We start from the raw sequence: 19,433 nt of genomic DNA on the forward strand, positions 1-19,433 counted from the left end.
AGTGCTAACCACTGCACCACCATGCCGCCCCGAAAAAAATATTTTTTATTTTATTTTCTTAATAATAAACTTGAGATCCCATCCTATCCAGGTGATTATCAAGGTGGATTTACTTCAGTAAGAATAGATTCACTGTTTTGTTCTTCAGGTTTCAATGTGATACGTGTGACTGACAGACACACTGGTGTATTATGTCTCTGACAGATGTGAGCAGGTTCTGGATGCTGTACTGAAAGTTGGGACTGGTGTGTTTTACCTGATTTGCACCATCATCAGCATTCAGCTGCACTGGACCTCCTGTAGAAAACGGGAACCAATCAGAGAGAAGCAGAGGGTCTCCCTGGATCAGAGGAAGCTGGCAGAGGAGATGACCTTCGTGGAGCAGAATGAGTCAGACGAGCTGTAAAATAAACGGTTATGCTAACTGCAGTGAGGCCTCTCTCACTCGGCCCTGCTCAGTCTGTACAGTCATAGCATGAGAGTCAGTTAAACACAGAGGGGTTGATTATCTGCTGGGAACCTGTACAACCACGTATTGGCCACTTATTCACAAGTGCTTTGCTGCCACCTGCTGGTTAATGTTTAATAATCGTTATCTTGTGAAGGTAAGACTGGTTTTTATTAAATTGTCTCTTGATTCTGAAAAAATATGGTACTATGCAAAAGTCTTCGGCCATCAAAGAAAACGTTTAATGCTATTTATCTGGGTTGTGTATATTTGCTCAGAACAAAAACACAATTATCATAAAAATATATGCAAATTAAAAGTGACACAATAAAAACTAACAAGAATTTCTTCTTTTCTCCATAAAGTTACTGATGCCTTGTTGGATCGCTAGATGAACCACGCTTTGGATCCTAAACCTCTCCTCAGGGGCATCCCAGCCATTCCATGTATTTGCTAAATTCCGCCACCAGCTCACTTAATTAATTAATTTAATTAAACAAATGTTAATGATGCATTGATTAGCCATAGGAGTTGTGTTAATGGTCAAGTCAAAAATATATGGGTCTATTGGATGGTTGGTGCAAATGACTGGGCTGCCACACTTTTACGGACAAAATATTATAATTCTAGACCAAGATGAAGATCATTTTAAACATCATTTTCTTTGACGGACCAAGGCTTTTGTACAGTTTTGTATATGTCTTTTATACTGGTCATTATTTGTTTAAATACATGATTAATAAATTGATACTTTTTTTATTCCCTTTGTCCTGTCGGGCAGCTTTAGCAGATTCATGGTCTGAATGCACTGCTGTGCCAAACATGTTTGCTTTACCATGAGGAGCTCCATAAACTCTGTATAGGCCTCTCATGTTGATCGATTTCATTTTTTAAATTTTATTTATTTATTTCATTTTTAACCCGTAAAGTATTGCAGTGGGTGAGCTGGCCGAAGAGGATGGACAGATTAGGAGAGAAAAAAAGAAGGAAAAAGAAAAAAGAAGTAAGTGAGATGAAATGAAAGTTTTTAGCGGGTGTCTCTAACTTTGCTCTGCCGTTGCATGCACACCACTTCCAGGGCCAGCCTTGCTCTCACGCTGATATACTGTCAGATTATGCACATCATATATGTTGTTTAATCCTTAGCTTATTAGTAAAGGCTGTTTTGTACTTACTTCATGTGATGGTCCACTTTACTGTGGCCTTGAGTCACATTAGAAATTTATTTCTGATATATTTAACTTCCTCATTTTTCTTTTGCACATGAGCACAAAACAGCTAAATCATTAGCATGATGCAGAAGTTATTCTCAGACAGGCACTTTATCTAAAAAGCAGAAATGTCGTCATACACGATGTGAGGGTGAGACTGCAGACACACTTTGTGCTGCATACAGAGGGTCTGACCTCAGGCCTTTGTGTCAGTTGTTATTATGTTTGATTTGTGATTCTCACCTGGAGGCCCATCAGCGGATGAAGAGGAGCATCAGAGGAGCCTTATGTGTGTCTCACTGACCTCAGATCTGTGCAGACTGGCACTTACTTCCTGATTCTCCATAACTTTGCTGTTTCTCTGTCTTTATCTGTTACTCAGGAGTCCTGAAGTCCAATGAAAAATCCACTTTCTCCTGTCTATTTGGCTGGTACAAGTTCTGCTCACTTCTGCTTGGGTTGCATGGGTCACCAGCCACTTGTCAACAACTGACAGACCACAGCCTACCTGACCAATGTCATCACTGGTGCACCTAGGTATAAAATTTAGTCTCACTGTCTTCAAAAAAGGTCACTGTCTGGAACCCCATGGAACCACATTTTTGATTCCTTAGACAAGAGCAAACTGAGCAGCTGCATCACGGTCTGATTTGGGAACTGCCTCGCCTCAGATCACAAGACCAGCGGATAGTGAGGATAGCTGAGAAGATTATTAGAGTCTCTCTCCCCTCCATCATGGACATTCACATCACACGCTCCATCCGCAAAGCCACCAACATTGTGGATGACCGCACCCACCCCTCACATAATCTTTTCACTCTCCTAGCATCTGGAAAAGCATTCAGGCCTCCACAACCAGACTCAGAAACATGGCGCCTGACTACTGAACTCTCAGGGACTGATCTGATACCACACACAACACACACACACACAGCTGTGTAATTATATCTTTGTGGGGACTCTCCATTCATTTCTATGGGGAAAACTGTAATCCCAACATCACAACTTTAACCCCTACCAACCCCTAACCTTAACCATATGTAACCAAACCAAATACAAGACTTTTGGCATTTTTAGTTTTTTGATTGTATTTACAGATCTTTGTGAGTACCTGAAAATGCCCCCCCAAAACATCAAAATAGCAGGTTTTTGTCACATTGTGGGGGACATTTGGTCCCCACAATGTAATATACACCTACTCCACACACACACACAGATTAGGTATTTGAATCTTTGTGGGGATTCTCCATTCATTTGTATGGGCGTAACCCCAATCCTAACTATGGCAACCTTAAACATTGCAGTAGTTACCAAGCAGTAACAGTAAGCAACCAAACAAAATGCAAGACTTTTTGAATTATTCCTTAGACTGCATTCACAGAATTTAATAAAATTCAGTATCTTCTTACTTTCGGGACCGAAAACATGTCCCTACAAAGTCAAAATAACATGTTTTATAGCACTATGTACATAACCACCCACCCAAACGCGCGCACACACACACACAAACAGGCCTACCTTCAGTATACCCTCCATAGATTCCTGAATGAAATATCTGTAAAGCAGTTATTATGGCATGGCGTTTGGTTTGAACATGCAGTTTTTAAGAATATTGCGCTAATTCTAAACGAAAGACTGCACTAATTCTAAAATGGCTGTATAAGAACTTTATTTACCATTAAATAAATTATAAATCAAACCAAAATTTAGTCTCTCAAAAAACTTGTATATGACATATCTTTGTTCACATTATGAGAAATTAAAAACACCAGGACACAGAATGTGAATAACAAGAACTTCTTTCTCAAAAGCGTACCTACCAACATGGCTAAAATGCTAATTGCGGTCACCAGCTATGGAAAAAAAACAGCGGTAAACCCCAAACATCGCGGTATTATGCATTACCGTAATACTGCATAGAAAAGACATAATGTCATAAAAAAATTGCAGTCAGTATTTATAGAGAGAACTGCGTGGTTTCCTATTGACAAGTAGATACATGGTTTACGGGCTTGAAGGCGGTTAGATCAACAAATCCAATCACGCTCAGCCAGAACAAGCACGAGCTAAACATACTACTTTTTATTGGTTCACCTTCAAATTCGTCCCGCCCTGACAATTAATTCTCGTTTTCATTCGTTGAAAATGGCGTCAGTACACATCTTCATCCTTTCGACCAATGAAAAATTTCGCTGGTTTCCATAGAAACAAAATCAGTGCAGTTTGAACATAAACTTTCTGACAGAGCGATGGCGCAGCGGTGAGAAGCATCTCTTCGTATGTTTCTTGCTATTTCTTCAGATTATGTTTTGTTAGCATAGTTAATTGTATATTTCATTTTATGTCGTGATATAGTTCATGCAAATATTGCCGCAAAATATAATTGAAATATATTTAAAATTAGTAGCTTAAACTGTAGATGCTGTGGCCATTTTTCGTAATGTGATTGTTTATATTTAAATTGTAAGAGAAAATTATTGTGTTAAACTTAAAAACAATAAGACTTATGGTTGAAATGATTGGTTTTACTCATCCGGTCTTTCGTAATGCGTTTCATCTGAAGATGTTATTCTGAAAAGAGCCCCTATACGTTTAGATTAACCGTTTGCTGGGTTCATTACCATGGCGATGTTATAACGTATCGAAGCAGTGTCCTGATTTCGACAGCGTTACTGTATAGGTTGTGAAACAGTTTTAGTAATTTGCCCGCTTCTATCGAAGTAGCGTCGATGCCACGAGCAGCTAATGAAGGCTCCATCCCTTTCCATAGGCATTCTTGGTGAAAAGCATTTAGCAAATGTCTGGAGTACGTTGAAAATACAGTGTCTAGTTTGGCTTTGAGAGTATCACAGACGGCTAGTTAATTATGTCTTGTTTATTCACCAAGAATGAAAATTCCGAAAGCTGTTTCCTGGACCAACGACCAGCACTGGCGAGCCTGGGACCTGTGGGACGAGGTGATCGACTGGGGAGTGAGGAATGGTTTGGAGGAGTGCTCACCAGCGACACCCCCCATTGTCCAGGCTGGGGAGGTTATGGGGGGACTGGGAGGTGTGACTGACTGGTGTAAGGGAGGGGAGGGTGTGAGAGTGATAGGCAATGCTGGCATTTTCTCTGAGACTCTTCAGGAAAATTACGGCCTGACATCTGAAGAGTGGGAAATTTATAAGACGTATTACCTTCACAAAAAGAAGAAGGTGAGGAAAAATAGGACCAGTCAGGGGGTAGGTGAGGTAAAGGGTGAGGTTAGTGGGGAAAGGGTGGAGGTGGCAGAGAGGGAAAGACATGTGCGTAAGATCTCCGGTGTACAGGTGGAGGGTGCAGACCAGAATGTAGGCATTAATAAAATGCAAAATGGAAGCAATGGGAAGCAAGGTGAGGTGGGGGTAAATGTGAAGGTGGTTAAGGTGGAGGGGGGGAATATTACCCTAAAGGCAGAGGATACGAAAGGAAATGTGAAGGTGGAGGCTTTGCAAGTCCGAGTGTGTGAGTTTGGGCTTGCAGAAGTAATTTCTGGGGATGTAAATTTTGAGATTGTGGGGGTAGAAGTAGGGGAGGTAATTATTGAGGGTGTGGACATGGTGAGAGATGTAACCATATTGGAAATAATAGTAAGTGATGTACTAGTTGATATTATAAATAGAGAAAGAGGTAATGAGGAAACTGGCGGTTTAGAGATAGATGTGGGTCAGGTAGAGATAGAAGATGTAGAAGTGGTGGAAAATTAATATTAAAGTTGAGCTTGTAGAGCTCTTGACACAGAGAAGAGCCAAAATACAAGGAAGATGAAGTTGTGGTTCTTCTGCTGCTGTTTGGGGAACATTAAACGTTTGAAACAGTATCAAAGATAATGAATTGAGCATGATAAATTTTGAGATGTATAGTGGAATGTTTATTAATAATTGTTAATGTGGCGCCCCTGAACCCCCTCGGTTGGCCGCCCCTGCCGGTTGTGTGGGGTCAGGGATGAGGACTAATCGGGGCCAGTCGGGGATCTGGCCCCGGTGCCGGGGGGGGCCCACTCCTGCACGCCCTTATTGTTCCCCTGGGCCGGACACCACATTTCATACAACACTAGAGCTTTGAGGGGCAGTGGGGAGGTTTTACTTGCACATTAGACACCACATGACACTAGGGCTGAGGAGGTGGGTATAGGCAGGTGGGGTTCTGCCGTCTGCCAGCGGTGGGGTGCCCGTGCCTCGACTGTTCACCTGCTTTTTGCACTTTAGTTATATACACAGTCCATGCTACATTAGGGCCTTGGGGTGCAGGGAGGGGGATGGGGGACTCTGCCATCTGCCAGTGGTGGGGCCCTCATACTCGAACTGCACCCACTAATTTTAATGCATTGTAGACATAAACACACAAGTCTCTCACACATGTACATGCACACTTCACATTAACATGGGACGGGGAATCAGTGGGGGCTGAGAGGTCCCCCCTAACTCTCTGTCTCTGGCCCTGCGCGTGTGGGGTGGCCCGGCAGGTAGAAGACGGCTCTGGCCGGTGTGGGCCGTCTCCTCTTGTGGGCTGCGGGCTGGGTGGTCCTTGGCTCTGCTGCGCCGTGGTGGGGCCCTGGCAGGCGGTCCGGGGTATCTAGGGATGCTCTGAGCCCTTCTAGGCGAATTGGAGGGTTCGGTTTGGGCTGGGCGGGGGGTCTGCCGCTCCCCAGTTGACGCAGGTCCACTCGTGGGGTGGGGGGGGTGCACTTTGTTTGTATGGGTCTCCCTTAGATCATCCTGCAGTGTCGGGGAGGGGGGGGACGTGCCGGGTCGCTACAGTGGGCGGTGATCCGTCCTGCCGGGGAGCGGGCTGGGGGTCCGTCCGCCAGGGGAGTGTTCCCGGTTGATGGGGCCCTTTGGCCCTGGACCCGCTTCCCTCGGTGGAGGGCTTGCGGGAGGGACTGGGGGGCTCGCTGCCTGTCCCCCCTATGCGGACCTCCTTTTACGGGGGTTGGCGCCCCCTTAGTCCCTCATGGGCTCCCTCTGGGGTTGGGCGGGTGGTTGTCTTGTGGACGTATGGCCATGGGCCGTGTGTTTCTTATGGTTGTTTGTACTCTGTATTCCCTTACACTTTGTTTTCTCCATCCCACCTTTATTACTACGATTGTTGTGTCTGTGCCCCCCTCTCCCCCCCCCATTTTTTTTTCTTTAATTACGGTACTAGGACAGGTGAGTTCGGAGCAGCCACATTCTTTACACTGTATCTTTAATTTAATGTAAAATAAAGTTGTCCTCTGAAGAGGGGGGGTGGTGGTGGGCAGTTTAAAAAATAATTGTTAATGCTTATTCACAGCAAAATTGAATACAATTTTAAAATGATCTTTTTAGTATTATGTTCAGAGTTACCAGTGTCACCAGGTAAGTTAATTTGATTTAATTTCTTTTAAACGACACACACATAAATATTATGAGCCTCATTATGTATTTGTGTTTAATTTATTGTCTATTTATTAAGCACCATATCTTCAGGAAATTGTCAAGGTTCTGGAAGGATACAGGTAAAGGCAGGCGTCGGGGAAAACGAAGGGGATTTTATTCTAATAAAAACACAATGCAAAAGGCAAAAGGAAACAGACCATGAGGGGTGAAAACCAGGCTGGGAGAGCAGGGGGGAAACACAGGATCAGCAGGATTGATCCTATACAGCAGGATCGCACACGTAACAATACAATGACTGGACTGGGGAGCACAGGACGAAGAGGCACTATATGCACCACAGATGAGGAGCAGACGAGAGGGACCTGGGATCATCCACACAAGGGCTGAAACGGGAGGCAGGATTAAACGAGAAATAGATGTAGCTCATCAGCACCACACCACAGGGAAGGCGAGGGAAACAGGCATGTGGGGAGTGATGGGCATGTAGTCCAGGTCACCTGTGTTACCATAGACTTTAACGTGTCCTGCAGTCTTGTTCCCCCCCCCCACACCCTCTGCTTTTACTCTTCCTCTGTTTCTATCTTCACTCCAGATCCCACACATCTCCAGCCCGCTGTTCCTGGGAAAAGCCACCTGCCAATCATCCTTGGAGCAGTAGCCATTCTCAAGATCTCCTACATCACAGATCACCTAATAAATACAGGACCTGTCGACGACTGGAGAAAAGGAGAAACGCTGAAGCACACTGGGCATTTTGGAAGCATTTCGTCATAATAAATTACCTTTGCCTTTACTGTTTCTGTGTACAGTTTCATTATAGTAAATTGCACTTAGTTGTGATTAATCAGTTACAAAGACAATGGGTCACTCTATAATGGGTGATGGTATGCTTTTAGCTGTGCTTCCACAGGTTGTATCTGCCTTAGTAAATGACTAAATGTCTTTTTCACAAGTGATTTTGATTATGTTTGTAGAATTAAATTAAAGGTAAACCTGTACATTGGTTAAAATAACATCTGACTGCTACAATAATACATCATACAGCGTCTTTTGTACTAATGTGCTACCTTGAGACATTCAGGTTGTATAATGAACAATTTTAATAAGAATTGTGTTAAGTAATTAACTTTCAAAATCTATCAATACCATGCAAAAGTGTAAAGTCAAATTTATGAGATACTTATTACAATAAACGCAAGTAGTCTGTACCCATTTAAAGAGGCTTTACATCGTACAGCTTCTTATACTGGTCTGGTTGGTGGGTATAAAGGATCAATTAGAAATCTTCCTCCTCCAAATGTATCATATCATTTCATGAGTTTTGGTAGAGTGGGGGTAGCAGGATAATAATAGGATTTACTGGTTATTTTTGATACGGTAAAATCGCAAGACGCAGAAAAATAAAAACTTGTGTATGGTCAGAATTATCAGTGGTAGGAGATTTTGTCCCTACTACCATCTGGGAAAAGAACATTCTGGTGCTTATCTGTGAAGAAGCAATTTCAGGAGATATAAATCCTTGCAAAAAGTAGTCTCCCACTCTATAAATAGGGTGCAATTTGTTTTTTCACCCAGTGGAAATGGAAATGTTTTTTTAATGTTGATGACGACTGTAACTGGTCAAAAGGTGGCGCCAAAGATCCCCAGTAATGCATCGCCCATTAATGTACAGATATCCCCCTGCCTCACCATGCATGACTCCTCCAATGGTGCTGCTGTTTAACAGTACATTCATCCTAACTATACAATTTGATATCTGGTATCGTCCTGTCAGTTTTAACCCATTTCTAAGTCCTGTATGGTTTAGGTAGCTTTTTTTCCAAAATGATGACCATGAATTTCAGCACATATAACAAATATTGAACTATAGGCATTAATTGAAATGCTCTCTCTCACAGACACACACATATTAGATGTCTATGTATTTCAAATTATTTAATACGAATTAATCTGTTTTATAATGTTTACACAGAAAAAGCTTTTGTGTTCACATTTTACAACCCCAAATCAGAAAAAGTTGGGATGGTATGTAAAATGAAAATCAAACTGAAAACAGCACTTTGTTAAATTAGCTTAGACCTGTATTACATTGAAAACAATACAACAGGACATTATTTAATGTGTTCCTCGTGAATTTCATTGTTTTTTTTTTCAAACACGTATTCCAATTTTGGTTCTTAGAACACATTTCAAAAAAGGTTGGGACAGTAAAGCATTTACTACTTTATAATGTTGCCATTCCTTTTCACAACACTTAAAAGACATTTAGGGACTGAAGACACCAAGTGATGTAGTGTTTCAGGTGTAATTTTGTCCCATTCTTCCTGCAAACAAGTCTTAAGGCGGACAACAGTACGGGGTCTTCGTTGTCACATATTGCCCTTCAAAATGCACCACACATTCTCTATTGGAGACAGGTCGGGACTGCAGGCAGTCAAGTACCCATACCCTCTTCCTCCGCAGCCAGGACTTTGTAATGTGTGCAGAATGTGGTTTCGCATTGTTTGTTGAAAAATGCATGGGCGTCCCTGGAAAAAATGTCTTCTTGAAGGTAGCATATTGTGCTCCAAAATCTCTATGTACTTTTCAGCATTAATGGTGCCATCACAGAACTGCAAGTTACCTTTGCCAAGGGCACTGACACAACCCCATACCATGACAGACCCTGGCTTTTGGACTTATTGCTGGTAACAGTCTGGGTGATCCTTTTCTTCTTTGGTCTGGAGCACACGGCATCCATTTCTCACAAAAAATACCTGAAATACTGATTCATCTGACCACAGTACACGTTTCCACTGTGTGATGGTCCAACTCAGATGCGTTCTGAGCCCAGAGAAGCCGACGGCGCTTCTGGACACTGTTAAGATGGGGCTTGCTTTTGGCACAGTACAGTTTTAACTGGCATTTGTGGATGTAACTACGTATTGTGGTACTTGACAAAGGTTTGCCAAAGTAGTCATATGTGGTCATATCGCTTATAGATGAATGACGATTCTTGATGCAGTGCCGCCTGAGGGATCGGAGATCACGGTAGTTCAACTTAGGCTTGCCTCCTTGTCCTTTACGCACTGAAATTCCTTCAGATTCCTTCAATCTTTTAATTATGTTATGCACTGTTGAAGGTGAAATATCCAAATCTCTTCCTGTCGTTCTTTGAGGAACATTGTTTTTAAACATTTCAATAATTTTCTCACGTATTTGTGCTGCTTTTGTACCAAATCATAATTACAATCACCTATTGACATCACCTCTTTCAAATCACATCATTATTTAACCAATTTACCTCACTACTGGCCCTAAATTGCTCCTGTCCCAACTTTTTTGGAAATGTGTTGCAAGAACCAAAATTGGAATACGTGTTTATTTTGAGAAAAGCAATGAAATTCATGAGGAACACATTAAATAATATGGTGGGGGTAACACAATAAATTCAAGATATTTGTTTGTCATGCAAATGTAGTGGTACACTGGCAGCGAAATGAAATTGTCGTTACTCCAGTCGGTGTAATAAACACACTAGTAAAAGGACATCAAAATTAAACAACGTGAATTAACAAAAGAAGTACTGAAACTACAGAAAGATAATTGTCATGCCCGACTCGTCCGCTCCTCGTGTGTGCCACGCCCCCTGATTACCCACGTGTATTTCCCTGATCGTCTCCAGCTTCGTCTAGTTACTTTGATTAGTCCTGTGTATTTAAGTCCTGGTCTCCCCGGTTTCCCTTGTCCGTCATTGATGTTGGTCGATGTTCGTGCCTTTGTCTTTTATTAAACCCTCGTTTGCCCTGATTTTCGGCTTCCAGTCCTGTTTGCCTGATTCCTTACCCGCCTGCATGCACGATCGCCTGTCTGCACCTGACCGATCGTGACTATAATAAGAAAATATAACCATAAAAGGTATATAAAAAGTAAAGATGAAAATATATAAAAAATATGTAGAAATGTTTAAAGTACAGATTGTAGTTATAGCATATTTTAGCTTTTAATCTGTGATGTTAATGATCCTACGGGCCTGGGGGTAGAAGCTTCTCCTCGGCCTCTCAGTCCCGGCCATGAGGCCCCGGGGACTTATGCAGGGCGGTAGTTCTGTCCTGGTGATTCTCTGGGCGCATGGTATCACCCTCAGCGGGACTCGGCGGCCCTCAGAGCTGGAGCTGCCGTACCGAGCAGTTATGCTCCCGGAGAGCACAGATCCCACATTGCCGCTGTAGAAGGTTTTTTGAGGCACAGAGGAGAGTCTGTATTTCCACAGCTGCCTCACATGATACACTCACTGTCAAGCTTTCAGCACTAAAGTTACAGATTACTGGGTGGCCGAGAGGTCTGTGAAATTTGGAGGGTCAGTAGCTTGCCTGGGAACCCTTAGCATTCAGCGAAAACTGAACAGAGCGGCCTGTAGCAGGGTTGTCTAATTTGTTTAGCTGGCTGGCATAAGATTTTCAGTTTGAAACAAGTATGCACACAGATTTACATGTACGTAACAGTTTTATTACTTTGTAAATAGTTTGCAGGGTTACCCCAGTGCTTTTGATATAGCGAATTTTAGGTATATAATGAAATAATATAGATTTGCCCTAAGATTTAATAAGATTTCTTGCGTGAGCGTGAGAGTCTGAAGGTGTGAGTGTCACACCAGATGGGTGAGAGCTGGCAACCCTGGCTCTGTTCAGTAGCCTCAGAAATTCTTTCGAACTTTCCAAACACAGCTGATGGAAATCAATGGACGCAAAGGTTCTCAGTGACCATTTTAGCTTGTTTTTAGACTAAAGGCCTATGATGGATCTTTGGAATGTTGCGGAGATACGAATGCTGAGGACAGCATACTTTGTGCTGTGAGTGTTATGTTATCCATGTAAACAAAGAGGAAGTACACAGTCCAACCAGATACTATATTGAAATGCTAACAAGTTTTTAAATATTTTTATTCAAGTGACTTTAAGTCTGGATAATGTTTTTAATGGTTGGAAACGTGTGTATTACTGTATAATTAAATAATTAAACTTCTGAAATGGCCGCTCAGTGCAGGAGGAGGCTGCAAACCTGAAGAGGCACACAACCGTATGGGTGGGGCAGGGGATCAATGGTGTGAGGTAGAGGACCAGGGCAGTGGGATTGCAGTGGCACAAGGGCAACCGTGTGGTCATCATGGGCTCCTCCAATGGCAGCTTCAGGTAAGTCGCTCTGATAAACCCCGTTAGACTCCAGTGAAGTGAGTGAGGCTGCAGCGCTACACTGGAGGGGACACATGTGAGCTCAGGGGCCCATGTGACTGTAGCAGAGGAAGGGATCTCTAGCTGATGTGGAGGTACAGGCCCAGTGGCAGTAAGGGGTGGGCAGTCAGCTGCAGAGGCTGCGGGGCCAGCGGCCCCACTGTACACATGGACCGCAGGGAATCTCAGCATGTTGTGCCCAAAGTCCAGCACACATGCCGTGCTCCGGGGGAAATTCAGGCCCAGGATGGAGGGATCGAGCATGTCAGCCATCCACATAGTTACTATTCACAACTAAACCCCCCATGTCAAAAGGGAACAACCCCGTCCCTCTTAAAGGGGCCAGGTCACCAGTCATTGTTCTCACCTGCACCAATGTCAGTTCTAGACAGTGTCTGGTCTCACCAGGGTTGCAGTGGAACCTGTATGGACTAGGGCAGTACATGCGACTCACATCACTATGGTGGGTATGTGACAGAAGTTGCCTCTGTGAGTCCAATCCGTAGTCACCACCTCTGCAGCAGGTGGCAGCAGGGCCACCTCCCCGGTGTCACCAAGGAAGTTCCGGAAATTAACCTTGTTGGCCCACATCTTCCCGGCTATGCGTGCCCTTGGCGGAACCCTGGGTGGCGGTGAACTTGGGACACTGTCTGAGGATTGAGGGGTGGGGGGGGGGTGCTGCTGCCTGTCAGCCTACAGGCAGTCTGCCTCCAGGAAGTAAACCTGAGGGCCTGGGTCCTCCAAGCCCTTTGGCGTTTACAGCTTGGTTGATTTCTCCCGCCTCGTTCCCCGCCACCTTGCTGCCCACAATTTCTCTCTCCAAAGCCAGTTCCAGGGCCTCGTCTAGGGACGCAGAGGGGTTGGCTGTGTCTGAATGTGAGCTATCTGGGGTTAAGTGTCTAGATAAACTGATCCCTGGCCAGTTCACTCTGTACTGATAGAGCCATGTGAGCACAGACACGCCTACACAACCCCTTGATATCATTAAGCAGGATGCAGAGAGACTCATTTGACTCAGTCCCTGCACCTATTGTTTAACTGAGAGGGCAGAAGTCCTCACACTGCCCACAGCGATTCTGCAGGGCACTGACCAGTGTCTCATCCAGGGGCTCAAGCAACCAGCAGTGTACACCTCAGAAAAACATGTGTGACAACCCTGAGGACCTGCTTGCATACCACAATGGTATCCCATCTCCCCTTGCTCTTTGAAGGGGTACCACCCATCCAGTATAGTTATCACTGGGCTATCACAATGTCATCACAATACTAAAGACTGAAACAAAGCCGTGAGGTCAGACCCTCTGTATACAGCACACAGTCTCACCCTCACATCCTGTATGACCACATTTCTGCTGTTCACATGGCATTTCTCCAGCTTCCATTGCCCTGCAATGGACTGACGTGCTGTTGAAGGTCTACCTCACTTTACACTTTGCCCATGTCTTGTGTGTTACTGTCCGCTCCTAACGTGTATTTAGTTTGTGTAAATCTATCACTGCATCTGCATTTCACAGCTCAGCTTCTGACAACATTGTGTTTCCCATCTGTGTATTTGGGTTCGGTGCTTGTTGGGTGCCTGTCGTGGTCCTTCTATTTACAATTGTATGCGGGGCATGCTGGGATATGCGCCCCGCCGGTGTTACACTAGTATAAAAAAAGGAATCTGGTCGAGTTTGTTCATTGACCAAATTTAGTTTTTGCGAACCAAATTGTTTGTAGGCCAAAGCATTTGTGAACTGCAAGCACTACTGTACTAATGATAAATTGGTATGAAAAAATGGAGACAATTTCTGAGACACCAGAGCGATCCGTGTACTGTAATATTTATCTTATCAATAACACAGTAAAAATACACATTAGCGCCAATTCATCTTCTTTATTCATCATGAATATTTTAATTCATTAATGCAGGAGTCTGTGATAAATCGCTATCAGCATTTGGTTTATAATGGCCAATTAATGATAACTAAAAAGAAACAGAGAGACTGAAGACAGAACTTTCAACCATGATATGAGTACTGTTGCTGCATAATTTGTCCACCAGGGGTCACAGCGCAACCCCCATCTCGGCAAGATGGATGACTTGAAATACGTTTCTATATCAAGTTGAATTATTTTTATTTCTATAGCACATTTAAAAACAATCTATGTTGTGCCAAAGTGCTGTAGGTCAAAATAATATAAATATATAGTAAAAGTAGAGACATTGGCCAATGTTACACAATGTTACAAAAAAAATAATCAGAATCAGACTGTGGTTTATTGCCAAGTAGGTTGACCCTACAAGGAATTCTGTTTGGTATAATGGTGCTCCATGGAAAAACAAGACTAAGCAACAACCAAGTTCAAAAAACAGTGCAAAAGTTATACAATAATCTAGTAATAAATATAAAATCACTATAAATGTTAAATACATGATGTGCAAAGCAGAATAGTCTGATTAAATAGATAAATAAAATGTGTTCCTGTGTGTGCAGGGTCAGTACAGAGATGCATCTAATAAGAAGCGGTGTAAGGCTGAATTAGCTCCGAGACGGACTGGGGACCTATGCCATGTATCGCCTTAGAAAGAAATAAGAAATCTTTAAACTGTATTCTCAGAAATTCTCAAAACTTAACAGGTAGCCAATGCAATGCAGCCAACACAGGGGAAATTTGGTGTCTATTTTTTGTTGAGAGCCTGGTAGCACCGTTTTGAACAAGGTGTAGTCAGAATAAAGATGCTTCTGGTAAACCTGGGTACAGAGAACGGCAGTAACCCAATCAGGATAAAAGCAGGAGTAACTCTCCAGGTCTTTGGCTGAAAGGTGTGGTTTAAGCCAGGCTATTGAACTCAGCTGACAGAAACACCCCTTCACAACAGCATTTATTTGTTTCTCAAACTCAGTGATGAATCAAAGATGACACCAAGATTTTTAGTATGTGACTGGAAGTTTTCTGAATGAGGCCCTAATTGTTCTCTGAGATCATGAACAGTGACCAAAACTCATTACCTCTGTCTTGTTTTCATTAATCTGGACGAAAGTCATTGCTGTCCTGTTCTTAATATCCTCCAGACAGTTAGAAAGGGCCACCAGAGAGCAGCAGTCACCAGGTTTTAATGGCAGATAGAGCTGCGTATCACCAGCATAGCAATGATATTTTACATAATAACGTTCACAAATAGAGCCCAAAGGAAGCATGTATAGAGGGAATATGAGAGGGCCTGTATCACAGGACTGGATATGTTTACAAGTAAGGCCATAGTACTGAAGGGGTGTGGCCATCCCACACAGTGACAAGCCCATTCATTCACCTCGTCTAGGCCTTTTTTTTTCCAACAATATCTTTATTAAGATTTTAAAAAATACAGAAATTACAGAAGTTTGAGTGCTTCCACATCGAAAGGAGCATGCAAGGCAACTAAATTATTGTATAACAATCAATCAACCTTCCTTGCAAATCAGACATTTAAAAGATGATAGAAAAATATTTAGGTGGAAGTACAAAATATGACCTGTAAATAATAACTTAATCAAATAAAAGAAAAACACAAAGCCCAAAAAAACCCCCAAAAAACATAAAAATAAATAAATAAATAAATAAATAAATAAATAAAAATCCCCAACAACAAATAAGTTTCTCTATTTTCCAAGGGTTGCTCAACTCCACCTCAGTTGTACTGTTCTGTATTGTTCAAAATTACAAACTCAAATTTATTTAGTTTAGGAAGCTGCAGAGGGCCGACATCAATTACATCTCATCTGCCTCATTCACAATACTACTAAGATCCACATTTTCCATATATTGCATAAAGGGACCCCAAATGTTTTGAAAAAGTGACAGTTTTCCCTTGACAATGTAAGTAATTTTCTCCATAGGTAAAGTTGTGGACAGTTCCTTTATCCAGTTAATGAGTTTTGGTTTACTGGTCTTCCTCCATGAGAGTGCTATGACTCTTTTTGCTAACAGTAGACATAAGTCCATGGCGGTAATTATCTTTCTAGACATAAGATGTCCATCAGGATATAAACCTAAAATAAATAGTTTAGGGTCAAGATCTAATTGTATACCCAATATAGTATCCAGAGCTTGTTTGATCTCTTTCCAAAACAATTGTACTTTATTGCATTCCCAGATACAGTGGAAGAATGTCCCTTTCTCCTCTCCACACCTGAAACACAAGTCTGGGCTATCACCATTATACTTATTAAGCTTTTCTGGAGTCACACATGTCCTCATTAGCCAATTATATTGCAGTACTTTAAGACGGGTACTGGTAGTTTGTGTTTGTGCTTCAGCACATGCCTCCTCCCAGTCTTCGGAGGATAAGTCCTCCTGTAAGTCTTCCCTCCAGGCATTAAGTTTCCCTAAAGAAGATTCAGGGGAACCCTCTACTAATATATTATATAGTTTGGAGATTATTCCCTTTCCAAAGCAATCTTTTTTCATTTCTGTTTCCAATGTGGATAACGGAGGGATTGACAAGCATTGATTTTGAGATAATCTAATAAAGTTTCTCATTTGTAGATATTTAAATCGATGTTTGCATGGAATATCATACTTGGCAATCAACTCCTCAAATGACATCAAAGTCTCATCCTCTGATCCCATGAGGTCCCCTATTGTCTTTAAACCTTTGTCAGCCCACTTCCTAAAACCAGGGTCTGCTCTGCCTGGAGGGAAAAAATGATTACCCCATATTGGGCTGAAGCGTGCGAGAGAGGTGGATTCACCCAGATATTTCTTAACCTGATACCAGATTATAATCATATTTCTGACTATAGGATTTTTTGTCTTTTTTTTCAACATTTTGACTTTTGCTGAATATAGGTATTGGGGAAGGGGAAGAGGTACCGAGCAGTTTTCAATATTCATCCAAGGTGGGAGGGATTTATCTGTAAAATAATACATCATAGTCCTCAATTGAGCTGCCCAATAGTACCAAAGTGGATTGGGACATTTGAGGCCTCCTCTTTCATACGGTAAGTACAAGAGTGATAAACGCAGCCTCGGTCGTCTATTATTCCACAAAAAACGTACAAAAATTGTTTTCAGGTGTGAGAATAAATTAGCAGGAGGTGACAATGGAATGTTCTGGAACAAGTACAGAAGTTTGGGCATTATGTTTAGTTTAAGAACATTAATTCTTGCTATAAGTGACAAGGGCAAGGGTTTCCATCTATCTACAGATGAGATGATGGAATTTATCATAGGGGTGTAGTTAGCTCCAACAATGTCTCTCAAACATGGCACTATCCTAATCCCGAGATAGGTAAAACAGTCTACCATTTTGAATTGGAAAGAATTTCCGGCACTTCTTCTCTCTTCTGAGTTAAGTATCATTAATGAAGATTTTTCTTTGTTCACTTTATATCCTGATATCCGTCCAAATGTGTGTAATAAATCCAACAAGGCTGGGATAGAATCTTTCAGTTTTTCCAAAAAAAGGATGACATCATCTGCAAATAAAGCAATTCTATGTTCCTGTTGATTTACTGATAAACCAGTTATGTTTTTATGAGACCGCACCGCAATGGCAAACGGTTCAATTGCTAAAATAAACAATAAGGGGGACAAAGGGCACCCTTGCCTACATCCCCGTTTAATTTCAAATGGTTTAGATATAATTCCATTTGTCAGTATTTCAGCATATGGTTCATTATATAGAAGTCTAATCCACCGACAGAAATTATCCCCACAGCCAAATCTTTTTAATATTTCAAATAAGTAGGGCCACTCAACTCTATCAAAGGCCTTTTTGGCATCCAGTGATAGTAAAGCATTGTCTGTTTTTCCTTCCTGATTATGAAGAATATCCAACACTCGTCTCACATTATGAAATCCCTGTCTACCTGCAATAAACCCATTCTGGTCACAGGGAATTAGATCAGGTAAGAATCTCTCCAGTCTTCGAGCCAAAATTTTACAAAGTATCTTTAAATCCACATTAAGAAGACTTATTGGTCTTAGGTTTCCACATTTATTGCACGGTTTACCTGGTTTGGGTAGTAAAGTTATCAGAGCTCCTCTTAATGAAGCCGGAAGGATTCCCTTCTCAAATGAATCCGCGAACATGTCAAAAAGAGGGGACAGCAATTTAGTTTTAAATTTCCTATAAATTTCTGTCGGCAGCCCATCTGGGCCTGGGGTTTTACCTGTTTTCAAATGATCTATTGCTATAGATATTTCCTCCTTTGTTATAGGTGTATTAAGGTCTGCACTTATTAGTTCTGAAATGCTAGGTATCTGAAGGGTATCTAAGAAGAGATTTTGCTCTTGTCCCATATGTGTTATGTCTGAGCTGTATAGTTTTTCATAAAAAAAACTTAAAAGTTTCATTAATTCCTAGAGGGTCAACAATGATCTGTCCATCACTGTTTACAACTGAAGTAATGTTTTTCTCATTTTGTAATTGTCGGAGGCGCCAGGCTAATAATTTCCCGGGCTTTTCCCCTTGGTCATAGAATGATTGTTTAAGACGCAAAAGATGTGAGGCTGCTTTAGAAGCAGAAAGTTCGTTATACTGTGTTCTTAGTAATAAAAGCTTTTGATGGACTCTTGGACAAAAGGTTTGAAAGTATTCTCCCTCAAGCAGCTCAATCTCCGCCTCCAACTTTTTTGTTTTCTTATAAGTTTGCTTTGCTCTATAACTTGTAAAACTAATAATCTGACCTCTTACGTAGGCCTTAAATGCTTCCCACCTTGTGCAGGGTGACGTTTCATCCATATTAGTTTCAAAAAAAATATTTATTTGATTGTCTATGAAAGATGTAAATTCTGAGTCTAGGAGCCATTTTTGTTTAAATCTCCATCTAGGGGGATCTCTTTTTAGTCTTAAATCTTCATATATTAATGAGTTTGGCGAATGGTCAGATATTAAAATGCTATCGTAGTGACAATCCTTTATTTTGTACCTCATATTGCCAGAAACTAAAAAAAAAATCAATACGCGAGTATGATTTATGTGTATTTGAGTAGCAGGAGTATTTTAAGACCTTGGGGTTCATATCCCTCCAAATATCCCTCAGATCAAGTTCTTTCATAAAATGTTGAATAGTTTGTCTACTTTTAGGATGCGAGAAATCAATACCTGAGCTCCTATCCAATTCTGGATTCAATGTACAATTAAAATCCCCTCCTATAATAAAGCTACCAGACAGAGATGATGCTGTGAAAAAAAGCTTATGAAAAAACTTTGGGT

At 41.8% G+C, this 19,433-nt stretch overlaps 1 long non-coding RNA gene across 1 annotated transcript in view; it reads left to right on the forward strand.

Annotated features, from left to right (window-relative positions):
* Window positions 1–7,833, forward strand: part of LOC125740368 (uncharacterized) — a 49,886-nt gene extending 42,053 nt beyond the window's left edge. Inside the window, exon 2 of the long non-coding RNA XR_007397592.1 lies at window positions 7,533–7,833. This is a non-coding gene — a long non-coding RNA (uncharacterized LOC125740368). The remainder of the gene's footprint in view (window positions 1–7,532) is intronic.
* The last annotated feature ends 11,600 nt before the right edge of the window (window positions 7,834–19,433 follow it).

The sequence above is a fragment of the Brienomyrus brachyistius genome, chromosome 4, assembly GCF_023856365.1.
Source record: "Brienomyrus brachyistius isolate T26 chromosome 4, BBRACH_0.4, whole genome shotgun sequence".
Lineage (NCBI taxonomy): Eukaryota > Metazoa > Chordata > Actinopteri > Osteoglossiformes > Mormyridae > Brienomyrus > Brienomyrus brachyistius.